Genomic DNA, 11,887 nt, shown 5'->3' with positions numbered 1-11,887 from the left:
GGCGTCTCTGGAAGGTTTTCCGTATCGTGGCTCTCGGTACTGGGGCTATCTTCGACGGAGGCTTAAGTAGGCGGAAGGGCAGAGTCGGGGGGCTCACGGGGGCCCCACACGCCAGGGCCGCGCCGCCCTAGTGTGGCGGCGCCCCGTGGCCCCACTTCGTCTCCCCCTAGGTCTTCTGGAAGCTTCATGGAAAAATAGGCCCCTGGGCGTTGATTTCGTCCAATTCCGAGAATATTTCCTTACTAGGATTTCTGAAACAAAAAACAATGAAAAACAAAGAATCGGCTCTTCGGCATCTTGTTAATAGGTTAGTGCCGGAAAATGCATAATAATGACATATAATGTGTATAAAACATGTGAGTATCATCATAAAAGTAGCATGGAACATAAGAAATTATAGATACGTTTGAGACGTATCAAGCATCCCCAAGCTTAGTTCCTACTCATCCCGAGTAGGTAAACGATAACAAAGATAATTTCTTAAGTGACAATGCTACCAACATAATCTTGATCAATACTATTGTAAGAACATGTAATGAATGCAGCGATTTGAAACAAAGGTAAATGTAATGAGTAAACAACTGAATCATATAGCAAAGACTTTTCATGAATAGTACTTTCAAGACAAGCATCAATAAGTCTTGCATAAGAGTTAACTCATAAAGCAATAGTTTCATAGTAAAGGTATTGAAGCAACACAAAGGAAGATTAAGTTTCAGCGGTTGCTTTCAACTTGTAACATGTATATCTCATGGATATTGTCAACATAAAGTAATATAACAAATGCAATATGCAAGTACGTAGGAATCAATGCACAGTTAACACAAGTGTTTGCTTCTTAAGATAGAAAGAAATGGGTAAACTGACTCAACAATAAAAGTAGAAGAAAGGCCCTTCGCAGAGGGAAGCATTGATTGCTATATTTGTGCTAGAGCTTTTTATTTTGAAAACAAGAAACAATTTTGTCAGCGGTAGTAATAAAGCATATAAGTTATGTAAATTATATCCTACAAGTTGCAAGCCTCATGCATAGTATACCAATAGTGCCCGCACCTTGTCCTAATTAGCTTGGATTTACATGGATTATCATAGCATAGCATATGTTTTAACCAAGTGCCACAATGGGGTACCTCTATGCCGCCTGTACAAAGGTCTAAGGAGAAAGTTCGCATTGGATTTCTCGCTTTTGATTATCCTCAACTTAGACATCCATACCGGGACAACATAGACAACAGATAGTGGACTCCTCTTTAATGCATAAGCATTCAACAACAGATAATATTCTCATAAGAGATTGAGGTTTGTTGTCCAAACTGAAACTTCCACCATGGATCATGGCTTTAGTTAGCGGCCCAATGTTCTTCTCTAACAATATGTATACTCAAACCATTTGATCATGATAAATCACCCTTAATTCAGACAAGACGAACATGCATAGTAACTCACATGATATTCAACAAAGAAATAGTTGATGGCGTCCCCAGGAACATGGTTATCGCACAACAAGCAACTTATAAGAGATAAGACGCATAAGTACATATTCAATACCACGATAGTTTTTTAGCTATTTGTCCCATGAGCTATATATTGCAAAGATAAAGAATAGAAATTTTAAAGGTAGCACTCAAGCAATTTACTTTGGAATGGCGGAGAAATACCATGTGGTAGGTAGGTATGGTGGACACAAGTGGCATAGTGTTTGGCTCAAGGATATTGGATGCATGAGAAGTATTCCCTCTCGATACAAGGTTTAGGCTAGCAAGGTTATTTGAAGCAAACTCAAGTATGAACCGGTACAGCAAAACTCACATAAGACATAAGAGACATATTGTAAGCATTATAAGACTCTATACCGTCTTCCTTGTTGTTCGACCCTTACTAGAAAATATCTAGACCTTAGAGAGACCAATTGTGCAAACCAAATTTTAGCAAGCTCTATGTATTTCTTCATTAATAGGTACAAAGTACATGATGCAAGAGCTTAAACATGAGCACAACAATTGCCAAGTATCACATTATTCAAGATATTCTACCAATTACCACATATAAAATTTTCCGTTTCCAACCATATAACAATTTAACGAAGCAGTTCAGCCTTCTCCATGAATATTATGAGTAAAGCCTAAGGACATATTTGTCCATATGCAACAGCGGAGGGTGTCTCTCTCCCACACAATGAATGCTAGGATCCACTTTATTCAAACAAAACAAAAAACAAAAACAAACAGACGCTCCAAGTAAAGTACATAAGATGTGATGGAATAAAAATATAGTTTCACTAGAGGAACCTGATAATGTTGTCGATGAAGAAGGGGATGCCCAAGGCATCCCCAAGCTTAGACGCTTGAGTCTTCTTGAAATATGCAGGGGTGAACCACCGGGGCATCCCCAAGCTTAGAGCTTTCACTCTCCTTGATCATATTGTATCATCCTCCTCTCTTGACCCTTGAAAACTTCCTCCACACCAAACTTAAAACAAACTCATTAGAGGGTTAGTGCATAATCAAAAATTCACATGTTCAGAGGTGACACAATCATTCTTAACACTTCTGGACATTGCACAAAGCTACTGAAAGTTAATGGAACAAAGAAATCCATCTAACATAGCAAAACAGGCAATGTGAAATAAAAGGCAGAATCTGTCAAAACAGAACAGTACGTAAAGACGTATTTTTTAGAGGCACCAGACTTGCTCAGATGAGAAAACTCAAACCTAATGAAAGTTGCGTACATATCTGAGGATCACGCACGTAAATTGGCACAATTTTCTGAGTTACCTACAGAGAATTTTACCCAGATTCGTGACAGAAAGAAAATCTGTTTCTGCGCAGTAATCCAAATCTAGTATCATCCTTCTATTAGAGACTTTACTTGGCACAACAATGCAATAAAACTAAGATAAGGAGAGGTTGCTACAGTAGTAAAAACTTCCAAGACTCAAATATAAAACAAAAGTACTGTAGTAAAATAATGGGTTGTCTCCCATAAGCGATTTTCTTTAACGCCTTTCAGCTAGGCGCAGAAAGTGTGTATCAAGTGTTATCAAGAGATGAAGCATCAACATCATAATTCGTTCTAATAATAGAATCAAAAGGTAACTTCATTCTCTTTCTAGGGAAGTGTTCCATACCTTTCTTGAGAGAAAATTGATATTTAATATTACATTCCTTCATATCAATGGTAGCACCAACAGTTCGAAGAAAAGGTCTTCCCAATATAATGGGACAAGATGCATTGCATTCAATATCCAGGACAACAAAATCAACGGGGACAAGGTTATTGTTAACCGTAATGCGAACATTATCAATCCTCCCCAAAGGTTTCTTTGTAGAATTATCAGCAAGATCAACATCCAAATAACAATTTTTTAATGGTGGCAAGTCAAGCATATTATAGATTTTCTTAGGCATAACAGAAATACTGGCACCAAGATCACATAAAGCATTACAATTAAAATCATTGACCCTCATCTTAATGATGGGATCCCAACCATATTCTAACTTCCTAGGAATAGAAGTTTCAAGTTTTAGTTTCCCTCTCTAGCTTTTATGAGAGCATTTGTAATATGTTTTGTAAAGGCCAAATTTATAGCACTAGCATTAGGACTCTTAGCAAGTTTTTGTAAGAATTTTATAACTTCAGAGATGTGGCAATCATCAAAATCTAAACCATTATGATCTAAAGCAATGGGATCATTGTCCCCAATGTTGGAAAAAATTCAGCAGTTTTATCACAGGCAGTTTCAGCAGTTTTAGCAGTTTCAGGCAGTTTTGCTCGCTTTGCATTAGGAGTAGAAACATTGCTAACACCAATTATTTTACCATTAATAGTAGGAGGTGCAGCAACATGTGGAGCATTAGCATTACTAGTGGTGGTAATAGTCCAAACTTTAGCTACATTATCTTTAGCTAGTTTTTCATTTTCTTCTCTTTCCCACCTAGCATGCAGTTCAGCCATTAATCTTATATTCTCATTAATTCTAACTTGAATGGCATTTGTTGTAGTAAATTTTTTATTTTCAATATCCATATTAGGCATAACTTTCGATTTCAAAATATCAACATCAGCAGCAAGACTATCAACTTTAGAAGCAAGTATATCAATTTTCCCAAGCTTTTCTTCAACAGATTTGTTAAAAGCAGTTTGTGTACTAATATATTCTTTAAGAATGGCTTCAAGTCCAGGGGGTGTATTCCTATTATTGTTGTAAGAATTCCCATAAGAATTACCATAACCGTTACCATTATTATAAGGATATGGCCTATAGTCGTTACTAGAATTGTTCCGATAAGCATTGTTGTTGAAATTATTATTTTTAATGAAGTTCACATCAACATGTTCTTCTTGGGCAACCAATGAAGCTAAAGGAACATTATTAGGATCAACATTTGTCCTACCACTCACAAGCATAGACATAATAGCATCAATCTTATCACTCAAGGAAGAGGTTTCTTCAACAGATTTTACCTTCTTACCTTGTGGAGCTCTTTCCGTGTGCCATTCAGAGTAATTTATCATCATATCATCAAGAAGCTTTGTTGCCGCCCCCAAAGTGATGGACATAAAGGTACCTCCAGCAGCTGAATCCAATAGGTTCCGTGAAGAAAAATTCAATCCTGCATAAAAGGTTTGGATGATCATCCAAGTAGTCAGTCCATGGGTTGGGCAATTTTTAACCAAAGATTTCATTCTTTCCCATGCTTGTGCAACATTCTCAGTATCTAATTGCTTAAAATTCATTATGCTACTTCTCAAAGAGATAATTTTAGCAGGAGGATAATATCTACCAATGAAAGCATCCTTACATTTAGTCCATGAATCAATACTATTCTTAGGCAAAGATAGCAACCAATCTTTAGCTCTTCCTCTTAATGAGAAAGGAAACAATTTTAACTTTATAATATCACCATCTACATCCTTATACTTTTGCATTTCACATAGTTCAACAAAATTATTAGGATGGGCAGCAGCATCATCAGAACTAACACCAGAAAATTGCTCTCTCATAACAAGATTTAGTAAAGCAGGTTTAATTTCAAAGAATTCTGCTGTAGTAGCAGGTGGAGCAATAGGTGTGCATAAGAAATCATTATTATTTGTGTTTGTGAAGTCACACAACTTAGTATTTTCAGGAGTACCCATTTTAGCAATAGTAAATAAAGTAAACTAGATAAAGTAAATGCAAGTAACAATTTTTTTGTATTTTTAATATAGAGAACAAGATAGTAAATAAAGTAAAACTAGCAACTAATTTTTGTGTGTTTTGTTTTAGTGCAGCAAACAAAGTAGTAAATAAAAGTAAAGCAAGACAAAAACAAAGTAAATAGATTGGAGTTGGAGACTCCCCTTGCAGCGTGTCTTGATCTCCCCGGCAACGGCGCCAGAAAAAGAGCTGTTGCCGTGGGAGTTAGCAATCTCTGTGGTGTAACTTTTTCTTCAGTTCCCCGGCAACGGCGCCAGAAAAAGAGCTGCTTGCGCACAGTTGACGTGGGCGTAGTAGCTTCCTTGTGACAGTAAAGCACTCGTCAGTTGGGAACCCCAAGAGGAAGGTATGATGTGTACAACATCAACTTTTCCCTCAGTAAGAAACCAAGGTTTATCGAACCAGTAGGAGCCAAGAAGCACGTTGAAGGTTGATGGCGGCGGAGTGTAGTGCGGCGCAACACCAGGGATTCCAGCGCCAACGTGGAACCTGCACAACACAATCCAAGTACTTTGCCCCAACTTAACAGTGAGGTTGTCAATCTCACCGGCTTGCTGTAACAAAGGATTAGATGTATAGTGTGCAAGATGATGTTTGCAGAAAACAGTAGAACGAGTATTGCAATAGATTGTATTCGATGTAAAAGAATGGACCGGGGTCCACAGTTCACTAGAGGTGTCTCTCCCATAAGAAATAGCATATTGGGTAAACAAATTACAGTTGGGAAATTGACAAATAAAGAGAGCATAACAATGCACATACATGTCATGATGAGTAGTGTGAGATTTAATTGGGCATTACGACAAAGTACATAGACCGCTATCCAGCATGCATCTATGCCTAAAAAGTCCACTTTCAGGTTATCATCCGAACCCCTTCCAGTATTAAGTTGCAAACAACAGACAATTGCATTAAGTATGGTGCGTAATGTAATCAACAGATACATCCTTAGATATAGAATTGATGTTTTATCCCTAGTGTCAACAGCACATCCACAACCTTAGAGGTTGTCACACTCCCCTGCATTTAATGGAGGCATGAACCCACTATCGAGCATAAGTACTCCCTCTTGGAGTTACAAGCAATGACTTGGCCAGAGCCTCTACTAGAAACGGAGAGCATGCAAGATCATAAACAACACATAGATTGATTGATAATCAACATAGCATAGTATTCATTATTCATCGGATCCCAACAAACGCACATGTAGCATTACAGATAGATGATCTTGATCATGTTAGGCAGCTCACAAGATCCAACAATGATAGCACAATGGGGAGAAGACGACCATCTAGCTACTGCTATGGACCCATAGTCCAGGGGTGAACTACTCACACATAATTCCGGAGGCGACCATGGCGGTGTAGAGTCCTCCGGGAGATGATTCCCCTCTCCGGCAGGGTGCCGGAGGCGATCTCCTGAATCCCCCGAGATGGGATTGGCGGCGGCGTCTTTGGAAGGTTTTCCGTATCGTGGCTCTCGGTACTGGGGCTATCTTCGACGGAGGCTTAAGTAGGCGGAGGGGCAGAGTCGGGGGGCTCACGGGGGCCCCACACGCCAGGGCCACGCGGGCCCCCTGGGCCGCGCCGCCCTAGTGTGGCGGCGCCCCGTGGCCCCACTTCGTCTCCCCCTAGGTCTTCTGGAAGCTTCGTGGAAAAATAGGCCCCTGGGCGTTGATTTCGTCCAATTCCGAGAATATTTCCTTACTAGGATTTCTGAAACCAAAAACAGCAGAAAACAGCAACTGGCTCTTCGGCATCTTGTTAATAGGTTAGTGCCGGAAAATGCATAATAATGACATATAATGTGTATAAAACATGTGAGTATCATCATAAAAGTAGCATGGAACATAAGAAATTATAGATACGTTTGAGACGTATCATGGGCCGCCCCACTTGGGCCTAACCTGGTTTGGCTTGGACAGGCCCAATACCAAACGCAACACTAATTTAACCTAATTGGTCCACCACATGACCTGACTACATTATTATCTCCTAATAACAAGACTATAATAAAATACTGGTACAACCTTAGACCCAATTATCATCTCAATGGCTGTCCTAGAGTACCGGGCCTGGATATCCATATCACTGCTAGCCCTATTTTATCAGAGACATTGTTCAATGCTTGAGAAGTGCTTACAGTTCATGGAGGATGAGGCAATGGAAGCACTATCGACGAAGAAAGATGCACCCTTATTGCTAGTCATGGATGCCAGAGGCAATGGAGATGAAGTTGTGTTCGATTTTTCTAACTAAGCTCTACTGTTCACCTAGACGCGCTCCAAGAGAGAAAACTTTTATAGTACATAGAGGATGGCATGCGGATCCCATGAGCCAGCAGGTTCCTCAACGTTTCAAAGGTGGCATGAGATCGAAAGAAAAAGGCAAGTGACCAAATATCAGGAGCCAAAAATAATCCAAGAAAATAAACTTTTATTGTACATAGAGGATGACATATGGGTCCTATTTTGCAGCAGCGGTCTCAACGTTTCAAAGACGGCATGAGATCGAAAGAAAAAGGCAAGTGACCAAACATCAGGAGCCAAAATTAATTCAAGAAAAAAGGAAATAGCCAGAAATTAATTAGGGGTCAAAAATAAATCCATCAAATAAAACTTTTATTATTCATAGAGGATGACATGTGGGACCGACCTGCCAGCAGCGTCCTCATCGTTTCAAAGGGACAGGGGATCAAAAGAAAAAGGCAAATAGCCAGAAATTAGAGGTAAAAAATAAATCCAAAAAATGAAAGGTTCATTATTCACAGAGGCTGACATGCGAGACCCATGGTCCAGCAGCGTCCTCAACGTTTGAAAGGCGCCATGAGATCGAAAGAAAAAAAGCAAATGACCAAAATCAGGAGCCAAAAATAATCCAAAAAAAACTTGATTGTACATAGAGGATGACATGTGGGTCCCATTTTGCAGCAGCAGTCTCGACGTTTCAAATGTGGTATGGGATCGAAAGAAAAAGGCAAGTGACCAAATATCAGGTGCCAAAAATAACTCCAAAAAAAGAATTTTTTATTGTAAATAGAGTATGACATGCGGGTCCCATGAGCTAATCCAAGAAAAGAAACTTTTATTGTACATAGAGGATGACATGCGGGACCCATGAGGCAGCAGCATCCTCAACGTTTCCAAGGCAGCAAGGGATCGAAAGAAAAAAAAAGAAAATAGCCAAAAATCAGAGGGTGAAAAATAATCCAAGAAATGAAACATTTATTATACATAGAGGATAATATGTGGGTCTAATTTAGCAGCAGCGGCCTCAACGTTTCAAAGGCGGCATGAGATCGAAAGAAAAAGGCAAGTGATCAAATATTAGGAGCCAAAAATAATCCAAGAAAAGAAACTTAATTGTACATAGAGGATGATATGCGGGCCCCATGAGCCAGCATCGGTCTCAAATGTTTCAGAGCCGAGACGAGATCGAAAGAAAAAAGCAAGTGACCAAATATCAAGTGCCAAAAATAACTCCAAGAAAAGAAACTTAATTGTACATAGAGGATGACATGTAGGTCCCATTTAGCAGCAGCGATATCAACGTTTCAGAGGCGGCACGGGATCGAAAGAAAAAGGCAAGTGACTAAATACCAGGTGTCAAAAATAATTCCAATAAAAGAAACTTGATTGCACATAGAGGATGACATGCGGGTCCCATTTTGCAGCAGCGGTCTCAACGTTTCCAAGGCAGCACGGGATCAAAAGAAAAAGGAAGTAGCCAGAAATCAGGGGGTCAAAAAATCCAAAAAAGTAAGGAATTTTCGTTCATAGAGGATGACATGTGGGACCCATGATCCTGTATCGTAAACGGCTCGATCGGAGAGCGTTGAACGAGATGGCGCGATCGAGAAAAAAACAATTCTAGAGAAGCTGCCATGTGGGCCCTACATCCTTGGGCGGTGCGGATTTACGTTGACTCGGCCGACGCACCCAAGAATTCATCATGCATCACGTCCTGGGCCACCATACGCGATGTTTTCCACGTTTTCGTCGGGCTAGGTGACTGATACGTCTCAAACATATCTATAATTTCTTATGTTCCATGCTACTTTTATGATGATACTCACATGTTTTATACAGATTATATGTCATTATTATGCATTTTCCGGCACTAACCTATTAACAAGATGCCGAAGAGCCGATTCTTTGTTTTACTGCTTTTTGGTTTCAGAAATCCTAGTAAGGAAATATTCTCGGAATTGGACGAAATCAACGCCCAGGGGCCTATTTTTCCACGAAGCTTCCAGAAGACCGAAGATGATACGAAGTGGGGCCACGAGGCGGCCAAACACTAGGGCGGCGCGGCCTGGCCCTTGGCCACGCCGACCCACTGTGTGGGGCCCTCGTGTGGCCCCCTGACCTGCCCTTCCGCCTACTTAAGCCTCCGTTGATAATAGCCCCAGTACCGAGAGCCACGATACGGAAAACCTTCCAGAGATGCCGCCGCCGCCAATCCCATCTCGGGGGATTCAGGAGATCGCCTCCGGCACCCTGCCGGAGAGGGGAATCATCTCCCGGAGGACTCTACACCGCCATGGTCGCCTCCGGATTGATGTGTGAGTAGTTCACCCCTGGACTATGGGTCCATAGCAGTAGCTAGATGGTCGTCTTCTCCCCATTGTGCTATCATTGTCTGATCTTGTGAGCTACCTAACATGATCAAGATCATCTATCTGTAAAGCTACATGTGTGCTTGTTGGGATCCGATGGATAGAGAATACTATGTTATGTTGATTATCAATCTATTACCTATGTGTTGTTTATGATCTTGCATGCTCTCCGTTATTAGTAGAGGCTCTGGCCAAGTTTTTACTCTTAACTCCAAGAGGGAGTATTTATGCTCGATAGTGGGTTCATGCCTCCATTAAATTGGGACGATGACAGAAAGTTCTAAGGTTGTGGATGTGCTGTTGCCACTAGGGATAAAACATTGATGCTATGTCCGAGGATGTAGTTATTGATTACATTACGCACCATACTTAATGCAATTGTCTGTTGTTTGCAACTTAATACTGGAAGGAGTTCGGATGATAACCTGAAAGTGGACTTTTTAGGCATAGATGCATGCTGGATAGCGGTCTATGTACTTTGTCGTAATGCCCAATTAAATCTCACACTACTCATCATATCATGTATGTGCATTGTTATGATCTCTTTATTTGTCAATTGCCCAACTGTAATTTGTTCACCCAATATGCTATTTCTTATGGGAGAGACACCTCTAGTGAACTGTGGACCCCGGTCCATTCTTTTACATCGAATACAATCTACTGCAATACTTGTTTTACTGTTCTCTGCAAACAATCATCATCCACACTATACATCTAATCCTTTGTTACTGACAAGCGGTGAGATTGACAACCTCACTGTTTCGTTGGGGCAAAGTACTTTGGTTGTGTTGTGCAGGTTCCACGTTGGCGCCGGAATCCCTGGTGTTGCGCCGCACTACATCTCGCCGCCATCAACCTTCAACGTGCTTCTTGGCTCCTACTGGTTCGATAAACCTTGGTTTCTTAGTGAGGGAAAACTTGCTGCTGTACACATCATACCTTCCTCTTGGGGTTCCCAACATCACAAGGAAGCTACTACGCCCACATCAACTGTGCGCAAGCAGTGACCTCAAAAACGAGAAAAAAATGTTTTGACATGCACCACGGAGAGAGCAAAAATCGTCGGCCATGGTGCATCAGCAATGATGACGCGTGAAGCACACGTCCGTTGGGAACCCCAAGAGGAAGGTGTGATGCGTACAGCAGCAAGTTTCCCTCAGTAAGAAACCAAGGTTATCGAACCAGTAGGAGATGAAGGCCACGTGAAGGTTGTTGGTGAAGGAGTGTAGTGCGGCGCAACACCAGGTGTTCCGGCGCCAACGTGGAACCTGCACAACACAATCAAAATAATTTGCCCCAACTTAACAATGAGGTTGTCAATCTCACCGGCTTGCTGGAAACAAATGGTTAAACGTATGGTGTGGAGAATGATGTTTGTTTGCAAATAACAACAGAGAACAATGATTGCAGTAGGTTGTAAAGCATATGAGATAAATGAAGTGATTCAAAGCAATGGTCTAGATAATGACTAAACAACTGAATCATATAGCAAAGACTTTTCATGAATAGTACTTTGAAGACAAGCATCAACAAGTCTTGCATAAGAGTTAACTCATAAAGCAATAGATTCTTAATAGAAGTTTTGAAGCAACACAAAGGAAGATATAAGTTTCAGTAGTTGCTTTCAACTTTCAACATGTATATCTCATGGATAATTGTCAACACAAAGTAATATCATGAATGCAAATAAGCAAGTATGTAAGAATCAATGCACACAGTTGACACAAGTGTTTGCTTCTAAGACGAAAAGAAGTAGGTAAACTGACTCAACATAAAGTAAAAGAAAGACCCTTCGCAGAGGGAAGCAGGGATTACTCATGTGCTAGAGCTTTTTATTTTGAAAACATGGAAACAATTTTGTCAACGGTAGTAATAATTCATATGTGTTATGCATAAAACCTCCTATAAGTTGCAAGCCTCATGCATCAAATACTAATAGTGCCTACACCTTGTCCTAGTTAGCTTGGACTTCCATGGATTATCATTCCATTACATATGTTTCAACCAAGTGTCACAAAGGGGTACCTCTATGCCACCTGTACAAAGGTCCAAGGAGATAAATCGCAT

Source organism: Lolium perenne, chromosome 6 (assembly GCF_019359855.2).
Source record: "Lolium perenne isolate Kyuss_39 chromosome 6, Kyuss_2.0, whole genome shotgun sequence".
NCBI lineage: Eukaryota > Viridiplantae > Streptophyta > Magnoliopsida > Poales > Poaceae > Lolium > Lolium perenne.
Note: the sequence above shows the minus strand (reverse complement) of the source record.